Consider the following 21254-nt stretch of genomic DNA (forward strand, 5'->3'; position numbering starts at 1 on the left):
AAAATTAGCTATCCAATTTGAAAGACTGATAAATCCCGGATTTTCAGTCTCCTTCAGAGAGGTCACTCTAGGGAAAAGATCTAGACTCATCTACCTCAAAGATTTGGCTGATTTAGGGTCCTGCCAAAGTTCTTCTAGATATTCCAGTATAGCTAAAATACTCATAATGTGTTTCAGGCTTTGCTATGGAGTACACTGAGTAATGTCTATTTTATGAAATTTTAATCTAATGATCTAGACACCTACCAGTTTAATGCTGTGGGAACTTTGGTGTTAATATGCATGGCCTCTGGCAATAGCTTAGTTATAAGGGGGATATTATCAGTGGAAATGTTAGTCACCTCCTAAGTGATAGCAGAGATTTGCAAATGTCACTGGTACAAAACCTTCACACGTAGATACCTAAAGCAATAGCTGTAGTCTAAGAATAAGCTCCAAAGAAAAGTTTGTATGCTAGTTTATGTTTTTTGTCATATCCCAGGAAGTGAATTTTGCCGAATTAGGCACCTGAGAACAGAATATATAGATGTTGCAGTACTGAGCGGAGAGATTTCAAGATCAGACAGCTTGAAATTATAAAAATGGATGTCTAAACACCTTAGCCTTTCAATTGGAGAAGCTAACTCTGAGCTATGCTTAGCAGCCTGAATGAGGCTGGACCTCACTTAGGAGTCTGCCTTTCACACACCTAGATTGGTGTTTAGAGCAATTGCTACAATAGCTTGAAATTTGGAATAAAATCTGTTTCTCCTATTTCATAAGGTACTGCACTGAATGGAGAAGAGCCAGATTTGCATTCTGGTCCACACTTGCTGTCACCATAACTTTTTTATCTAATGGCAGTGAGATGTAAATTGGGTAGGGAAGTCAGTGCCCAGTTCCCCCTGCTATTAAGTTCTAGAAGCACTGTGCTGTATTCTTCCACAGCTGTTGTCCGTAAATGTAGAATTCTTGCCTGGCACCCGCCTTTTGAATTCACTCCAAGCTCTTTTGAAGAAAACGTTTAAGTATGTGCTCAGTTATCTGCTAAAGTTAGTCTGTATTAAGTTTGAAAACCTGACTTAGAATGAACAGCAGTTGATTTGACTATCAATCATTTAAATAAATTTTTGAAAAAAGTTAATGTGTATTTTTTCTACATTTCATTATTGTGCAGTGGGAAAAAAACCCCACCTTTCTGTGACAATGACAAAAATGCACAGATCCATTTTAAGCTTGGCTAACTGACACAGGAAATATTCTATATCTGTAAGTAGATAGCCAGCAATTTATTCATCCACATTAAGAATTAACAAGAAAATGAAATAAAAATTCCCCTGCAGAATTAAAAAAAGTTCCCAGTTTGACAGAGGGAATGAAACTGTAAGACAATAATATTTATTGAACATAGTGATTTTCTACTGCATTTACCTCAGGCAATAGCACAGTGATATTTAAACAGATACTAACTATATGAAAGATGTCAAATAAAAAAAATTCAAAATTCAAATTTATATAAGACTCTGTGAGATATGTTAGTTCTTCTAACTTATATAAGCAGGTAACACAAATCCAAAGACAATTATTTTTCAGGAGTCATAAGAGCTGCGAGTGTAACTGGTATATCTCTGGTAAAAACAAAGAGTTCTTAGACGTAGATTTACTTTGATATTGTTTGTTGCATGTCAAAGTCAGTACACAGTAAGTCACTTTAGGGAGATTTTTTACCCTATATTTTTGTCAGTCTCTGTAATTATTGAAGGGATGAAGGATACCTTTTAATCCCTTATATGCTCCACATGGAAGATAGATGAAGAATTGTGCCATAGTAGCACACCCCCTGCACTTCAGTGTAAGAAAAGTCTGCAGCTTTTCTAAAGTACCCTATCTAAAATGTTTGTTCTGCAGAGGACTGAATGCTTGAATTAATGGTTTCACTCCACAGGTTCACCCCTATTGAACTGTGCTGCTTCCTAAGGTAGAAGTACCTTCTAATCCCTAAGTCTTCCACCAAACTGTTCTAAAATCATTAAATTTTCAATTAAATTGTTTCAAGCATTGGGCTGCTACTGGTTTAGTATCTTTTATTTAAAAATAAAAAAAATTATATTTTCTTCCTTTCTTGGGCTGCTAAATTTGTGTCAGATATAACTGGATAAACAGGATATCTCAGTGACATCCAGGCAGTGGTATATCAAAGGTGTCACCTGTTTACACAGCGAAGAGAGTTTTTCCTCAAGACAATCTCTACTGTGATTTGGATCATTGTCTGATAACATGTGAAAATACTTCTGTGAATCAAAACAACAAGGGTTCATTCCTTAGAGAAAAGGTTTTATGTTAGAAGAAAAAATATTAAAATCCAGGAACATTATTGGTGGGAAATTTATTGGTGACGTTGATATAAACATCATAAACAGCATTGTGAGGGATCACCAGTTCAATGGAAGATTGTGATCTGAGAAAAAAAGGATAACATGGATGACTACAGTGTTGAAGAAGAATGAAAAACAGTTGTATATAGTGCAGTGTCGTTATTTTAGGAGGCAATAAACTGGGAGTTAAATCATATGGGAATGAAAAAAAAGAAGAACTAGCTGTAATAGTCTGTCAGGGAACAATACTCCTTCATGAAGCAGCTCCCTCAAAAGGCAAGTACAACCTTAGGTATGTAAAATTACATTAAAATTACTTTAACAGAAACAGTAGAAACAGAGAAATAATTATGTCTCTACACAAGGACCTCTAAGTTTGAAATTTTCGTTTGTATCTTCGAAACTGCTGAAAATATTCCTATTCTAAGACATTTTGTAGGACTCCTGAGAAGCAGATACCTTGGAGCCTTGGGAGACTTGACAGACAAAATGTTTTGGGTGTGGTTCATTTCTATCCCTTTACTTCTAAGTTTGGGGTCTTTTTGCCAGTATTAGATAGAGTCTCCTCCAAATCTCCTGCCAATATGAAAAAGACAGGAATTCTTGCTAAGCAAGACTATGTAAGAAGGAGTTGATAATTTACAATAGATTAAATCAACTGATAAACTTAAAGAAACACATATTGAAATAGTGTTGAAATAGAAACATCAACATTCAAATTTAAATTAGTTTTAAGACAACAACACTGAGTTTAATTTGGTGACATCATTAATTTACACTGTATGAGAGAAAAGTTATTTGGACAGATTGTGATTAGAAGTGTTAACAAATGGGAAGTTTTAAGATCATACATCCGGTCAATGAGAGAGTGAAAACTTTTTTTTTTGTCTTCTATTTTTTTTTTTTTTAAAAAATAGAATTCCCCATGGAAATACCAATGGAATTCCCCTATTAGGGTAAGAGAACTAAGAGTATAAATATTTGATCAGTAGAACTTTGAAGTCAAATGAAAACCACAGACCTTGTACTGGAGTTAAAGGGATAACAAGAGAACCACCAATAGAAACTATCAGTATCCTCCTTTGCTTTCCAGCTGCTGGCTCAAATAATTTAAAATTGTAATAAAAAATAAACATGTATATGCTGGTTACATGTAGGAGACAACCACCAAAAATGAACAAAAACAGTGGTTAGGTCTTATTAATTAATTATCAAATTAGAGCTCTCATTTTTCATTTGTAAACAAAAGTCAAAAAGAGCTAGTGTTTGAATTTCAGTAATAAGGATACATCTACTTAAAGTGACACCTTTCTCCTACACAGCCTTGTCAGCCTTGGTGCATCTGGAATATGTATAATTCAGAGTTCTGTAATAACATTTCTCTCCAATAGGTCTCTAGTCTGTCTAGCATCTAACCTGTATCACGAAGTTAGGAGCTACTGTGATGCATGAGATGAGTCATTTGCTGCTGACATATTGGCTAGTCATTAATGCACATATTTTTGGCAGTCTAAACTGTTCCTGTATCACAACCTGGAACTCTAGGAGATGGGAACCCTCAGCTTGCCCAGCAGAAACTTCACTGCTCCCTGCATACTGTGGCATTCTTCACAAGACAGAATGAATTATATTTGTTCAATACAGCAAAGCCTTCAGGCCAGCACAGATTTTTGATGTCTCAGAGAAACCTTTAGAGTCATCTTGCAAAGAACATTCATCTTTTTTAGAGATAGGGGACTTTCCCTCTTGTGAACAGATCTTATTGTTCTCTGGTTTTGACCAACAAGGTTCACAAAGGGAATGTGTTTCAAAGACCTACAGCCTGTAGGCAAGTGGACAAGCAATAAAACTTTGTTTATTCCCACCTCAACAGATGTTAACACTAGTTGAAGTCAGGCAGATACTTACCGTAAGTGATTTTTCAGACTGAGTATTATGTTTCATGCAAATGATACAGCATTAGAGCATTGCTACAAAGCCTGGAAATAATTTTCACTGCTAAAGTTGTGAATAGATGACCAGAGAATCATAAAGTAGTTTGGGTTGGAAAAGACCTTAATCTCGTTTCAACTCCCCTGCTATGGGCAGGGACACCTTTCACTAGACCAGTTGCTCAAAGCCACATCCAACCCGGTGTGTTGCTCCTATTCAATTTGTAAAATGCATTTGTCCTTTTCTGTCTCTTTCTGTTTGCATTTCTTTCTCTTTCTTCCCAGAATTAAAACTTCACAAAATAGTCTAGAGGAGGCCAGGTTAAGTGAGCATTAGAAGTACTATAAAGAAATATTTTCAATCTGAGCAAGTAAATATTTTCCAGCTACATATCTATGTATATATATCTACTAACACTACATTGTCAAATATGAGATCGAATAGAAAAAATTAAAGAAACATTTTGTTTTGGTTCAAATGTTGTGATCTTTAAGACATTCAAGATTTTATTTTATTTTGTTCTAAAATCGTCTAATATATTATTTCATAAGCATTAACATAAAACTGTTATTGGAAACTACTAATTATTCTGATAACCACATGGGGCCTTAATTAAAAATTGTAATCCATTTCAAAATGTACATGCATATAATGAAAACACAATTCAAATATGTTGACAGATAGCTGGATTTTATTACTTAAGCTTGAGGAAATAGATACATTTTCTAAAAAAATGCTCAGAAAGCATGCTATTTCTTGATGTTGCAGTTGTTCTCTGCTATCCAGCAGTGAAAACAATAATTATTATCTGTTCTTCATGTTCTTAGGATTGGCATTGGTATTTGTTTGCATGAAGAATGCAACCATGCAAAAGCACAGTAGCACTTTAGAGAAAGAGAGGCTGCCAAAGTCTCTGGTGAGGCTTGCCAAAAAACCACTCACAGTAGGGTGTCTCTACTAGCTCTCTAAAACTGTATATAGGTCCTGCTCTTAAGGATAATCACCTGCTGCTGAATAGAACTATTCATTGAGGCTGAGGGGGTGTCTGAAAGTCTCAAACCTTTCAAAATTGTAGAATTGCCAATACTCTTGTTTTCTCAGGAGTCTCCTGAGGTTAACTTAGTCTTAGTGCCATGTTAAGTACCACCCAGCCTTGGAACTGGAGTCAGCTTACAGCCAGACAGCTAAAATTTGGGATAGGTTCCCATCTCCATCTATCTATGGAGCCATGTCCTCAGTCTTTCAATGTATCTTAAAAAAAAGAAAAATAAATCTTCACAGACAATTCCATTCTGCTCATGCATCCTTTTTTTTAATTTTATTTTACATGAGACAAGGTTAATTGAGCCCAGAATGAAAATAGTATGATGAACTCAGATATATGTCACTCAGCTAAGAGTAAGTAGCTAGTTCCCTTGACTAAATTCTTGTACAGATGTGAAAGAATTCAGGCTAAAAGAGTGAGATGCTGATTTTGAGAGCCTACTCACCTTGAGGGAATAGACACCAAAGGGAACGATTTTGAAAAGTGGTGATAAATTGTGCTCCCTGTCTTTTGAGCTGTAGACTGGCAGGTAAACCAAGGTCTAGTAAGCAGATTTTGAAATCTTGAAGCAATTGATGCCTCCTCCATACTGCGGTGGCCTAAGTCACCAAGCTCTTTGACCACTTGAGACACAATTAGCAATTTGGTGAGGACAGCTGCTGATAAATGTTTGCTTTTGCTCTTGAAACTAAGGCATTGTAACCAGAAAAGTCAAGTGACCATAGAAGGGGTTATCTGACTGTCCTTCAAGTAGGACAGAAATTATATTATTTCTCTGTGTCAGAATAGATATGTACTTTCTATGCTATTTGGTTATGAGGACAATAGTCTTGGGAGTAAAGACCTGAAAAAATATCATATTTACCTCTTTCCTGCTAAATACCAAAAAAACTGGGAGAGAGCCTCTCATAAACTTTCTATCTATTCTAATATCATGCCTTTTTCATCATGGAGGTCCCACCTCTGCAGGTGGGTGGAACATGCCCTTTGTGGCTGCTGTAATATTTATGGCCAATGCTGGCTCAGAGCTGGTAACAGGCCACCAGCTTTTGTGGAGAACAGTTCTGAGCATTAAGCAGATGTGGAAAAAAGACATAGCAATATTTTCAGGCTTTTCTGGAGAAGTAGATAACTCACTGACTGAGTATCCTATGATTAAGCCTGGAATTTATCTGGGCAATGGGCATATATCTTCAGTAGCCAGAGCTGAACAAGTGTGGCCACTTTTAGCAACAGCAAACTTTAAGCCACACAGGAAGGCATTTTATAGATTTAGGTATTGTAAGGATTAACTAGTGCTGAAAAGAGATGACCTAGATAATGATCTGGGCTGTAGTCAAGTTTGGGCTTCTAAATCCTAATTTAGACTAAGCTTAAGTGATCCCTAAATTCTCTTAGTTTCATTTTAGATCTAAATCTTACATTGAATCTGGCCCATAAGGTCTTTCTTGGATCTGGTTTGTGATGTTAGGCACTTAAAAGACTTTTTTCCTTAGAGTTTTGAATTTTTTTTTTTTCAAATAAAATGTTTCTGCATGGAAAACATCTGTGATGATTTATATATTTTTTGTAGTAATCCTCTAATTCATTAGGAGCCGTATCTCCATTCAGAGGATTATTATGTAAATATATGTGCATAAATATAGGAAAGTTAACTTTTAAAAGGGATAGACACTTGGATTTCAGAAGCATTTTCATTTGTAGTGTTGTTTCCAGCTATGATAAATAAAGGTCTGAATTGCAGCAGAAAATGTAGAAATTGAGAACCTGATCCTGCACTGAATTCCAAGTGAGCAGGAGGTTTGCCAACACATAGTTCAGTGCAGGATCAGGGCCCTAAAATCTGAACTTACAAGGGCTAACTTTTTTTTTTTCTGCAGTGTTCAAATGGACTGCTTAAAAACCCTATAAATGCTTCATCTAGACAGCAGGGCACCATTTCAGGAACTGATTGCCCATTATAGTACTGACAATAAAATAGGAAAATACCTCAAGGGAGAAGGAACAGGGCCTTATGACTTTCTCATTGAACTCAATGTGAAACTTATAATTTCCCAGCCCCACTTTACAGAATGTGTCAGTTTTCAGTGGCCATTGCATTATGCTCCTAAGTCTTGTTCAAGGAAATCTGAAATGAGGGGACTTAATACAGTGGAAAACCAGAGAAATCATGGCAGAAATCTGAGTTCACATATACAAAAGAATATATATTTTTTTCTTTATATTGTCTTCACTTTCCCCCGGAATGAATCAGCTAGAAGCAATACTCCTTTGATATACGTTTTCTGTGCTAGATTGTTAAAATGTGCTTGTCATACATAGAAGTGAGTATGCCTGTTTGAGAGATCTTTTAAGATTATTTTTTTCACAGATATTTTTAAAGACTCTCTGAAACAATATTCAGGGAGAACAAACCAGACTCAATACAAACTCATACATTCTCCTTTCCTGCATCACAGCCAAGAAACTAATATACATCCCCCTCCTCCCTACACTGAATCTCCTTCGTGGAACTTCCGACAGTCTTTGGTAGCAGAGAGCACCTGTCTGGATAATGCGAAGGGATAAGGGAGTATGTTAAACAAGGGCAGAGGGAATTGGGAAGGGATGCAGGAGACACAGAGCTAATTGAAGCAAAGCATTTTATTAATCTAGAGTGCTGTCTCCAGGCATGCCTAAAATCTAAATAATGATACTGAACTTCAAAGCCCTATTCTCCATTCCTTGTGCACTCACTACTCCTGCTTAAGTCAATGGAACTTCTAAGTGTATAAAAATGCAGAATCATACTGTGAATAAGCTGTTAAGAATCAATTAGCAGTAAAATCTTATGCTGCTTACAAGAAAAAAAAAGACAAAACCCCAACCTCTATTTGGTCAATTCTTTCCTGTCTATTAGTAGCATGAGTAGCTTGAACATCAAGGTATGTGATTTTGACCCTCTGGAGAACCATCTAAAAGCTTGGATCTCCTTTGAGACTTTATTGTTTTCCAGATGATTTATTCCGCTGATCTGTTCTGCTGCCATTGGACACTGTGAATACAGAGCACATCAAGAATTGTGTGAAACCTGACTACAAAGTTATGCAGCTTCTCAGGTGGGCTCAGGGATTTAGCTTGTGTGTTTTAAAACTCTTCTGTTGTTTCAACATCTTTGCATATTGAATTATGTTAATTTCACTAAGTAAACATTAATTACTTGATGGCTTCATAGTGCTTTGAAGCTGTAAGGTATTCTGAAAACGATCATTATTAATTATAATATGTACTATTGTTATTTTGTCTTTATTTTTTAAAAGGCAAAGGACCACTTATCCTCTTCCTTAAAAGAGTCCACTTACAGAGGCACAGGAAACACAGTTCCCTATGTGTTTCTTCAAAGTGTGTGCAAGGATGCCATCTACCTGGACAGGGAACACGGTGGGAAATACTATTGCACCAAAAGCCCAGTTATTATTACAGAACCCCAAATCCAGGGCATTTCTCATTCAGAAATGTTCAGCTCTCTCTGAACAGTGGAGAAAAAGTTCTTGTCTACTTTCACATGTAATTTCATGTATTAGGCAGGATATAATCACTGAATATACTATGGGCCACCATGCTGAGCATGATGTCATATGGTCTGGAATATTCCTTTGGTCAGTTTGGGTCACCTGTCCCAGCTGTGTCTCCTCCCACCCTCCCATGCTAACTTCCTTGCTAGCATGGCTGTATGAAAATCAGAAAAGGCCTCGGCTTTGGGTAAGCCCTGCTCAGCAATAACAAAACCATCTCTATATTATCAACCCTGTGTTCAGCACAAATCCAAAACATAGCCCCATACTGCCCACTGTGAAGAAAATTAACTCTACTCCAGCCAAAACCAGCACAGTGTCTTTCTCATTTGCATTTAAATATTAAAATTCATATGAAAATTTTGGGACTGATTTCAGTTTTAAAATTTCTGTGGCAGATTGTTTTATAAACCTTTTTTGTTATTAAAGAAGCTTAGTTAGCCTGTGGAGGTTGGCTTAATGCATTATTAATAACTGGGTGGTTGATACTTTTTAATAAGAATAGTATTTCATGGAGAAATGAGAGTTCATCCAAATCAACAGAATTTGTGAGAAAATGTCTATTTTAATTAAATTTATTAGATTTTGTGATCACAACGTACAGCAGGATACATTAAGATTTATTTGCTTTGTTTTATAACTAAGCCAAATTAAATCAAATTTGTTTTCTATATGAATTAATGTATTCGGTATCCATGGCTGGGTGCTGGCAGCAGGGGCTGCAGGAGGGGGCTCTGCGAGGAATGTCCAGGGCTGCCCTATGCTGGACACAGACAGCTCCAGCTGGGTCCATCCCACCCACAGCAGGGCAGGGCCGGGCCCTACAGCCAGGAGGGTGGGTGGTGCCTTGGGGAAGACAAGTTTAAGAAAGGGTGAAACAGTGTTGCGCAGCAGCTGTGCGAGAGAGGAGTGAGAATATGTGGGAGAAACACTCCTGCAGATACCAAGGTCAGTGAAGGAGGGGGAAGAGGTGTTCCAGGCACCAGAGCAGAGATTCCCCTGCAGCCCCTAATGAAGACCACAGTGAGGCAGACTGTCTCCCTTCTGCCCGTGGAGGTCCACAGTGAAGCAGATATCCACGCTACAGTCAATGGAGGACCCCACACCAGGCGTATGTGCCCTGGAGGAAGCTGCAACTTGGTGGAGAGCCACAGGGGAGCAGGGAAAAGTAGGAGGAGGAGGGAGTGACAGACAGGAGCTGTTACGGACTGACCCCACCCTTCCATTCCCCATGGTTGTGCACTGCTCAGCATGAGAAGGAAGTTGAGTAGTCCGGACGAAGCAGGAAAGTTTACCCTGGGAAAGAAGGTGAGTGGAGGGAAGGAGGATTAGTTTTTGTTTTGTTTCTGAATATCATATTTTTAATTGGCAATAAATGAAATTAGTCTTCCTCAAGTAAGGTCTGTATTGGCTATGATGGCAGTTGGTGAATGATCTTCATCTCAACCCACGAAATTTTTCATCTCACTATCTCACCCATCATGCTGAGGAGAGGAAGTGGAAAAGTGGGTGTGTGGGCACCTGGCAGCCAGCCAAGGTGAACTCACCCCAATAAAGCTCAATATTTTGATTTTAAAAAAATATTGCAGATTTGACTGATCTGGTTCTATCATTCCATGCAAATCTTTTCTTTAAGTGTTGTCATAGAAGATAAAAGCTAAATCATCCTCTTTTTTTTTTTTTTCCTGAGTATCTCTTCTTCAGTATTCTGTAAACAGCTTGGTTTTCAATTACCCATGTGCCTGCACTTGGGGAGCTTCTCTGTTTTCAGACCTCTGTTGACTCCTTCAAGTTATAGGGCAGAGAATCACATCTCCAATCTTCTAATATCAGTGGGTTTTCTATATGCCACTTCAAAGGCTGAAAATTAAAAAAAAAAAAACGCTCTCCACTTTACTCTCTGTCTTCCTTGATAAAAGAGCAGCTGTTATTTCACCAACCTGACTCTCCTGAGTGTAAAACATACTGGAAAGATATTGGAAAGTGCTTCTTTAAGGAATGCTCTTCTCTGCAAACTTTTTCTCAAGGGATACAAGAGAAGTAAAGAAGCTGTTAATGCTAAGCTTCTGAAATATTTCTGTAAGCAAAACATCTAAGAATAGTACAGCAATATTTGTAAGCCAAAAAGGCAATGTGTAATGGAGTGACTAGAACAGCCTCCCACAATTGAATATGTTATTTTACTAGCACAGTTGACATTTGTATGGTTGATGTCTTTTGGGTACAACCTGACCAAAAATTTTTAAATGGTAATTAATATAATTTGCACGTGTAAACAATCCCATTAAGATAAGTCCATTTCAGTGGATGAACACATACTTAGCTCTGTGCTGCAGCTGAACCTTATTTAATAAAAAAGATACCTTTTCTTTATCTAAAGGTCATTTTGGCACCACTAATGGACACTTATTGTTATCAGGTGGTAAAAAAATGGGAAGGAGAAAGCAAGGAAATGATCATTACAGTTTAAACTACAAAGAAGATAGAAGGAATGTCAGCAGGGTCGGGATGAAGCTAGTGCCATATGTGGAACCAACCAGTGCATCCAAAACATTTTTGCAACAGTGATGAATACCCTGGCTATGTGGAGATTACAGTACAGAGAGAAGTTCCCATGAGGGTAAATTGGAGAAGACTGTATGCTGGGAAAGAAGCTCCATCAGAGAAAAGTTGCCTGGGGTAGGTGAAATGCATAAGCAGAAAGTGGTGTACTGAAAAGCTGTAGTTAAAGTCAGCAGTGGAATATTTTTGAAATGGTGTTTAAAGTTTTTCTCATGCAGCAATAGGTCACCCAAATTGAAAGAAAGGCTTCTGAGGTCTGGTGCTGGGGATAAAGTGGTGAGAGAAATTCACCAAGCCGGAAAATTCTTGTGACAGCTTTCAGGGCCATTAAGAATTTGAGAATTTGAAATATACTCAATGTTGTTGTTTGGCTGAAAAATTCACTGCAGAAAAAAAAAATGAGCCTATAACACTGTTCCATTCCACTGAAATGTCTCTGGTTTTGCTAATGTTTGCTTAATGTGTAGATGTGTTGTAGAGTAACCATTACTTCAATTATAAGACATAATAGAATGTCATTAATAGAGTTCTTAATGACATTTTTATGTTAGTATTTAGAATACTAGAATAAAGAAGAATACTTTTACAGTTACTTTCTGGACATCAGACTAAATTACAATAAGAAAATAACTAATTAAAGCTGTTGGTCTGTTGATTTTGCCGTGCATTTTTCTATTAGTTTTCCTCGTTGAATTCTAGCCCAGATCTTCTCTTTCACAGATTACCAGTCTGAAACAAGCATCTGCTTGGGGAGGGTGAGAAGAAGAAGCCAGATAGCAAAAAGGGGGAAGAAATTTAAATGCACCCAGTGATATAAGGCACTGAATTGCCTTAGTCCATATTCACAATTCTTTAAATCTGTGAAAACTTGTTTTACAGGTTCTTTGAGTAGTTGGAGGTGTGTTTCTCTGGCTGTCCAGCGCTGAGCACATTGACACTGAGCTCAGGGCTGAACTTGCTTGTGATTGTGGTTTTGATCCAGAAGTAAGAAGGTTTTCATGCAAAATCCTTTTAAATATTCAGTCAAGAGGAGAGAAAATGATAGTATACCCTAGTAACAGCCTGGGTAAATTGACACATTATATAGATATTCTGCAGTTAGTGCTGAATATTAGATGCAGACATTTTCTGGAATTGTCTGGGACTTCTCACCCCACAGCAGAACATCCTAGACACTTGGATACAAAAACATCTGGTCCAAAATACTTTTAACTCTACATTATTTGGAAAAATAAATAATACATCTTTTCAGAAATTGTATTACAGAATCCTATTAGAGAATTTTGTTCTATTTTCCTCTATTCCATCTTTTGAAGGCGTAAAATATTTAATCTAATATTTAGCTTTTGTGGCACATCTTTTTTGAATTACTTACTGTTGGATCCCAGAATATAATATCTGCAGAGAGAGATTTGAGTGGTCTTTGCAGAAATCTGTGGACTACAGAAGCTGGGAAAAACCCTCTTCATTGACCTCATCCCTGTGGATTTTTCCTGCCTTCTCCAGCAGGATGTGAAGAGACTCTTTGCATGATGGTATCACATGCCCTGCCCAAGCCAGAGTCCGAACCCTGATCTCATCAAACCTATGCAGAAGACCTTTTGTGCTTTATCTCTCCCTTTGTGTTCCCTGAATCCTTGCATTCTGTAAACTCGAATACCTTTTTTCCTTTGTAATTCCCCCAAGATAAAATGGGTTTTCCCCTATGATGTGTGTGTAAGACCCCAAATTTGTTAATCTGGGTTTTCCCCTTATGCTATCCCCTGAAACCCCTATTTGTAATAATTGTAATAGTTACAACCCCTTGTTGAATATTGTCTCAGTTTAAAGAGACTGGAGTGTTTTGCTAAGGAGGATGAGTTATGAGGTAGACCAAACTCTTCTCTCTCAGCAATTGTAAATCTGAAATTAAGAGGCTCCAATCAAGGAAGTATGGAAAAAGGAAGAAATAACAACCCTTTATTAAAAGATATGTGTATATTGTCAAAAACAGTAACAGAACACAAAAACAACTGAGCAATAATCCTGTACCCAAAAGTCCCCTTCAAAAAGGAAACAGTTTGATACTTCTCTGTCCTCTAGTGCAATTTTAATTGCGGTTGGCAGCAGCGCTGTTGGATCACTGGAGGAGCAGAGCCTGCAGGGCTCGGTGTTGGTCAGCAGGGGGCACTGTTGGGCTCTGGCGGTCACCACGTGGGGGGTCCCAGATCATGGGAGAAGCTGTTACGACCCGCCCCAGGAAAAGGGGAGAGGGGGGTAACTCAGGTTCCATCAAAAATTCCCTTGGGGTGGATTACAGCGAAACAACACTAAATAATCGGTGTATGAAAACATATATGGATAAGATTTATTTTAACAATTTTGAACCAGTAGGTAAGTTAACATTTTTGGGTGCTGTAACCTTTCTAGGGAGGAGAAAAATGCATAGGGGAGAGAAAGACAGGGTGAGAGTAAGGGAGAGTAAGAGAAAGAAAAGCTGAGAGAGGACAGATGTCTATAGTCACCGCCCACGGGGTCCAGCGATGCTTCCATGTCTGTCAGTTGAAGTGGTGAAGTGATCTGCTGGGGGTGAAGGAGGGAAGCCCCCATCCATGGTTAGTGTCACGGGCCGTGCCTCGAGCCTCCAACATCTCCTGGGTCTGTGCTGAGTTTTTTTGTGTCTGGCCTGGTTCCCGCCCTTTTCCCGACAGGCAGGGGGGGGGGATGGGCTCCCATGGGCCATCAGAGGTACAGTGTAACAGTCAAAAGCCTGCAAGCTCGGCTCTTCCCGCCTTTTCGGCTTGACATCTTCTGCGCTGGAGGAGGGGGGATGGGCCCAGTTGCCCATCAAAAAGTCAAAGCCTGCAAAAGTCTCCTAGAATGCATAAATCATCAAACACTCCAGTCTCTGACAGAAGCCAAAATGGAGATCTCCCCCCCCACCAAGGAGGAGAAGGGGAGAAGGGGAAAGAAGGGCAGTTTCTTTACCACGAAACTCACGTTGTCTGTGGCTGGCTGCGGTTGGGACTCCCCCCTTTCCTTGATGAGCACAAACTCTCTGATGAATTCTGAGCAGATTAGGGCTGGAGACGGGGCAGTGTGAAGGCAAGCCGAGGCTGAAGAGCAGCCAGATGACCAGGTCGAGAGCAAAACGGCCTCAAAGCTTTTCCAACACACACACACACCTTGACTCTGTTAAGGCAAAAAGTGAAGTGTCCCCTGTTTGTAAGGAGAGGAGGAGAAAAACTCTTCCCCCCTCCCTGCAGTTTTTTAGAAGGGCTATTAGCTGGGAATGCAGGTCTGCCAGCTAGTTCTTTTGTATAGTTAATTACCCCTTCTTCCTCCTTGTTCAAATCCTTCTCTTACAGTGGGACGGGGAAAGGAAAATTTCTGCTTGGATTTTTAGAACAAGTAAACCTGTGACAAATATGTAGACCCTAAACCCTTTGAATATGAACTTGTAAGTCCAATAAACCATTCCAGTTTCTTGCCTCCCTGGGATTGTCTTGGCTTTATTGACTTCCGCACTTACAAGTTGCACAAAATTCCTGAGATGAAGAGTGATAAAAAGAGCATTTCTATGCTCATTATCCGAACTCGGGCCCTAAGATGGAGGAGCTCTGCATTTTTCTATAGCATGTTGAGACAATGTATAACCAAAGGAGAATTTCAAACCCTGGAGTTTCTGTGTCATTTCAATAGTTCGCTCAGTCATCTGTTTGAGCAAACAGTTTGCCTAGATTTGTTAGATTTCTTTGCTATAGAATCTATATACTGTTACAGATAGAGTAACAGGTTCCTTAATTTTTTTATGGCAAAGAAGTAGTTCTTTTTAGAAAGATAGAATAGTAATAGCTTGATTTTTTCAAAGGCAAACTAACAGCAAACTCTTGAATTTAAACTATTGGCATTTCTACAACTGGATGTTGTAATATGTTTGAAGTTCTACAAATAGGCATTGTGCACTGACAAATACTATTACTAAACAGAAACTACACACATGACATAAAATACTCTTTAGAGAGTATTTTATTAATTATTTATTCAATTATTCAGTTATTTTCTTTTGTGATACAAAATATAAAAAATTGGCATTAATTTATTAATATTTCAGTCTGCTTAAATATCTTTCCCATTTATTATTAGAGCTGCTATGAAGAAGAATTCTAGACGATAAAAAGATTTGTTCTGTTTTTATAAGCATTCTCAATTTAGAACAACTTTTATTCTAATTAGTGTTGAACAAGTCTACAAAAATGCAATATGATGCCTTCTTTGTTTTGTCACATTGGTGGTAAATACTTGACTTTTTTTCTTGTACCTTTTATTATTCTTTTTTCCTTTACAAGCCCAAAAATTTATTGTAGATCACCTGTAGTTGAAAAATATGGGCAGATGCTTTTCCTTTCCTTTGTCATGCACATCAACTCACTACATAGGAACGTTTGCCTTAGAAAATCAACTGGGGATACTTTCTGATTCCATGGATGATTCCATATGACTGTCACATATTGCTGTTAAGTGTTAATCTACTTAGTTTTATCAATAATTAGGAGTATTTTTTATATAATGAAGTCTTTCCCACATCCATCATAGTATTGTTTGAATTAATGTATTTGTCTTCTGTTTTCAGCTCTTCATATTTACTGATTTATTTTCTTCTTTACTCTTTCCTTCCCCTACTCTTCCCACTCATGAGAAAACACTACATGTTCAGTAATAGCAGTGTTTATGTCAGCATTTAAGTGTTACTATTAATTAATTGTGTTGACATAATTGCTGTTGAAAGATAATCTTCATTAAACTTTTCATTCCAAACTCGCTAAACTTTACATTGAGGAGTGTAATTTTCCATAAATAATTGTTGTTAAATGACCATATTGGGATCTATGACATGCATGTGTCTCATTCTTTGTACTGTCTAACACAATCAAACTTTTATTGCAAGTGTAGAAACAAGTAACTTCTGAAAAGCTCGGCATTATTGGCAAGTCATAATAATCTATATGTAGATATAGATATATAGATATAATCTATATTTAGATATAATCTAGATGTTGTTTTGTGAATTTTGCCGTAAAGCATATGTTCAAACTGACATTGAAAATGACTGTATATTGAGACATCTACTGTTGTGATTTTGCATTTCTTAGTAATAAGGTGTTGCATGACATAGATTTTCTCTGTAGCCAAAGTTCATATATGACAATTTGACTTCTATTGCCACATAAATATGGAATATGTGCTTTCAACTATAATCCCTGTAAATAATCCACCATCTGAGTTTATTGTAGTGGAAAACTAGTCATCTTAACCATACAGGGGAAAGAAAACAGTTAACAGGGATGAGTCTTTTAATTTACCTTTACAGCTATGTTAAGCAGACACCTGCAACTGAGCTATTTGTGTAGGCCTCTTTTGTTATTAGTGGAGAGAAACAGGCTCTCAGTCTGTGATTCACAGAATCCTAAAGTAGACCTCTGTAGTTGTTCTGATAAATTCCATCCTCTACTGCCTATTGATCTCCATTGGATAGAAAAAAATCGAAAGTTTCTAGTAAATATGCAGTGGTCTTACAGACTTCCAAAGTTAGGTGAGATGTCTTCTGAATACCACTTACTTTATACCACTTACTTAAGTGCTGTGGTATAAATATATTATGTCACTTTACTTTTTTAGTGCTAATGATTTTCAGCGATTACAATACTTTTATTCTGTGCAAAATGTACCTCTGTTATACTCCGTAGAAGGCTACATAACTGAACTATTTGATCTTATGCTAAAATGGTTATTTTTATAGCTCAGTCATATCAGTTCATAAATATATTAATTTAAACAATTTATAGTTTGCATTATTTTGTGTAACCAAACGAACTAGAAAAATGAATTATTTTTTTAACATCAAAATATTTCAACAATTCAATGAATACTAATAAAAATATTAATTTCATATGAAAATACTCAAAAGCTGGATGAAAAGCAAATATAATTTGGAGAAACTTCTCATTGGTACAAAATTACTAGAAAAATTATCTTTTGGATATAATTTTTTTCAATAGAAATTATAACATTATGAAATCTTTTTATGAATGGTCATCTAGAAAAAGGAAGAATTTAACTTCGAAAGCATTGAAACAAAGTGAAAAACAGTAATTTTTCTGGGATATAAGTTTTCTGTGATATCACACTATATTTGCTTTTCAGTAACCTGTCATCACTTTCTTTTTAAGACTTTTTCTTTAAAATCACATTTCCTTTTCTTTCATTTTACAGCTCTCTTTTTCCTTTTTTGCCAACTTATCTAAATTTCTCTGAATCACAGGATCAGAGTGTACAAAAGAATTACCTGTTCTGTTTCAGCTAGGACACTATCTTCAGCGAGCATTACAAATGTGATAGTAAAGCTTGTAAGGAGAAATTGTTTCTGTTTCCTTTTTAAATAACAAGTAAGCTCACCAGTGGAATTAAAATCTTTAAGAGGAAAGTACAGTTTTTAGCCAACCTCATTCAATTGCAATAGACTTTTCAATACCTTCTTATTATATTTATGCCAATATCTTAAGCCATAGATCTTGGCAGCTGTTGTTATTTAAAGGCAAATCCTTCAATAGGAAATTAATATAAAATCATGTTAAAGAAGGAAGTGGTAAGGACTGTACAAAATTGACAGAATTCTAACTAAAAACTTTTTTCTCTAAAAATATTTTCCTTTAACAGACTTTCAGATTTTCAAGTGGAAAAAAAATAGGCCTTGGGTGTTTGTTTGACATGAGTGGAATTTACTGTGGGTAATTAATTATAAAAAACTCTCTATTGTCAAGAAAGATTCTAATATTCATATTTGTTTTTTGCAAAGAAAAATAAAGATATGTATTTTAAGCACATATTTCAGTCTTCCTTTCTAGTTATTAACCAAGAACAGTCAGAAAATATCTGGTAAATGCATACTTAAAGTAGAATAATTAAGACATTAAATACACATATTAATGACGGAGTGATTTTTAACTTTCCTTGTGTCAGCACTTTTTGTTACTAATCTACTCGGTCTTCCAGTCCTAATAAAAACAAGCTAGATGAAGCAAGTAGCAAAGGCCTTGATATGAAACAATAACTTCAATCCCAGTTATAAACCCATATCAATATTTTCTATTATTTTTGCTATAAATACATGTTTTCTTGTTATAATTTCAAAATGAGCGATCAGAGAAGAATTTACCAAAATTATCAGGTCATATTTACTCTCAATTAATCTAAGAATAAGCAAGGCATTAATTTTATTGTAACCCAGTGCTGGCACCAAAAGAAATGCGAAATGAGAATGTATGATTATATGTATTGAACAATATTGACATGTACTCTAAAATTATGACAATTTTTTTGATTTATTTAATTAGAAGTGAATTTTTATTTTGATCTTGCCCTTTCCATTACTTTTTAGTTGAACTATTGTTATCTTCAAATTATCTTTAATTTTCAAAATGTCGAAACAAAGATGTCTTATTTGAGCACAGAAATAACACTGGTTGTAATTCAGTATTGTTGCACACTAAAAATACTTCTATTAACAATACTGTTCTCATTCAGAAAAGTGTTTTTAAAATAGTTTTGTTATTGAAGGATTTGTTAGTTGTTGTCTTGTACAGATTTCCTGATTGGTGCATGAATAAAACTAGTTTTCTAATGGAGATCTGAAAGTCAAACTGATATTTGATTTTGGTTTTTTTTGACCAATGGCAGTTCCCACTAAAAAAAGATATTTCCTTGGTTATTTTTTCGTTGTCTTCCTTCCAGTATATCTATGTATGTTAGCAGCCTTGGTGAATTAAATGGATTGTTCATGTACACATACATCACAGTTTGACCTTGAAATTGAATGTTAGATCGCAACATCACTGATGACCTACAGATAGAAAAAAGGCATGGCATGTTGGGGAGGAAAGAGGAAAGGTGAGGCAAAGTCTAGTGAAATGAAGAGATAAGAGAATGTTCTTCATAGTTGTATGAACTTTGCAGAAACAAACATAGAACGTTGCTTTTTCCTTGAACTTGTGGTTATCCTTGACTGTCATCTTATAATTTAACTTTTTTTCTTTTGTTTTCTTTTTGCCTATACTTTCTAACTTGCTTATTTTCTGGCACTGTTCAAGTATGAAGCAATGGCACTATATTTAAATAAGCTGTAATTCCACTTAAGACAGAAAATATCCTCCAGATGAATTCAGTTTTACAAAATTTTCATGGATGACAATTGAGCAGAAGTACAGAAAAAAACAAAAATTTCTCCCTTATTAATGAACACCCCTCTAAAACACCTCATTTATATTTCGTACTTTTCAGAACCTGGCCCTTACACTATAATTTGCACATCATGTTTTACTGAGAGTGCAAATATTATCACCCTCTAAGGTTACTTGCATTTGCATGCCCAAGTTGTATTGTAAAGTGATGTGTAGCAGCATGTACTTTTTTGGCTGCCATTTCTTCATCTTGCATAATACATTTTTCTTACGTTAGAAGATGAGGCCCAGGAAAATTTTAAAGTTGGAGTGCACCTGTGGGATGACAGTGTGATAGACATCTGTGAAATAAACACAGACTTATGGTGAGCAGGTTCAGCTGCAACCCCTTAAAATGACATTTTATAATATGGAAGGCTTAAATGGTAGACTGTTGAACAATCACAGAAAAACATTACGTCATGTAAAACTGTGATACAAGAGGAAAAATGACAACAGTGTGCAAAGCTGCAGCTGATCCTGCTTGCCATATGGTATGTAACTCACTGTAATAACACTTACATTGCCTCAGTAAGTGCCCTTAAATATCAGGGAGTGAATAAGGCATTACACAGATTGCAAAAGGAATTTATAATCATATACGTTAAGATCTTTTTACTTTCAGGAATTATTCTACTCTTACATTAACCGAATACTCTTTAAAAATGCATATATCTTAGAATATTCCCACAACTAAATAATTTAAAATCTGGTTGTTCAAATGATTAAAGGCAAGGCTTCCTTAGTCAATATAAACCAAAAAAGCCCCAAACCATGAACAAATAGTTGCTATAATTTCTCTCTCTTTTACCTTTCAGAATATTGTGATTTTCACAAAAATGTAATTTTCATATGTTTATATACTTTTTTGAGAGTATTCTGTTCCTAGTGATCCTGATGAGAAACTAGATAGCTCAAGTTGTTTGAAAGATGATAATTTGGTCTTTATTGCAGATGTAGGGTAAACTGTTTGACTGTTCATTAATTCTCACAAGGCAATATCTAGAGAGCCCTCAATGCAAGTTTCAAGGAGCAGTTTTGGAATAAACAGAGGAAGTACTTTGTCATATCACGCCTGTAATTAAATTGTGGAACTCATTGCCACAAGATGTTTCTGGAGCCAACAGTGTAATTAGATTCTTAAAAGGACTGAGGTCAGCCCCATTTTCTCTATTGAACACAGAAGTCTGGAGCCTTCATCTCAGGTAGTCCCTCAGGCTCTTATTGCTGCAAGAGCATGCCAGGAGAAAGGACCACTCCAGGCATGCCTGTTCCCCATACTCATGACTGTTAGAGGAATGCTGGGCCTAGTGAATCCTTGTCCTCAGTTAATCTGCTATTTTATGGTAGTATTTACATTGGAATAAATTCAGGTCCAGCATTGTTAGTTATTTCCTGTGTCTTTTACTGGATACCAACATGTGGAAAAAAAAGGAAAAAACAAAACCCTGATTTTTTGTTTGTTTTCTCTTAATTTTTTTTTTTCACCCTGTCCTTGGAAAAATAAAAAGTAAGCTGAATTCGAGGCAAACATGAATCAATATATAATTTA

General features: G+C 36.5%; 1 protein-coding gene across 1 annotated transcript in view; it reads left to right on the forward strand.

Annotated features, from left to right (window-relative positions):
• LOC135409709 (uncharacterized) overlaps positions 1-21254 on the forward strand; it is a 69839-nt gene that overhangs the window by 19335 nt on the left and 29250 nt on the right. The window contains exons 3-4 of the mRNA XM_064645611.1: positions 8327-8429; positions 11305-11564. The gene's annotated coding sequence lies outside the window, so the exon portion shown is untranslated. The remainder of the gene's footprint in view (positions 1-8326; positions 8430-11304; positions 11565-21254) is intronic.

This window comes from Pseudopipra pipra, chromosome 2 (assembly GCF_036250125.1).
Source record: "Pseudopipra pipra isolate bDixPip1 chromosome 2, bDixPip1.hap1, whole genome shotgun sequence".
Classification (NCBI taxonomy): domain Eukaryota; kingdom Metazoa; phylum Chordata; class Aves; order Passeriformes; family Pipridae; genus Pseudopipra; species Pseudopipra pipra.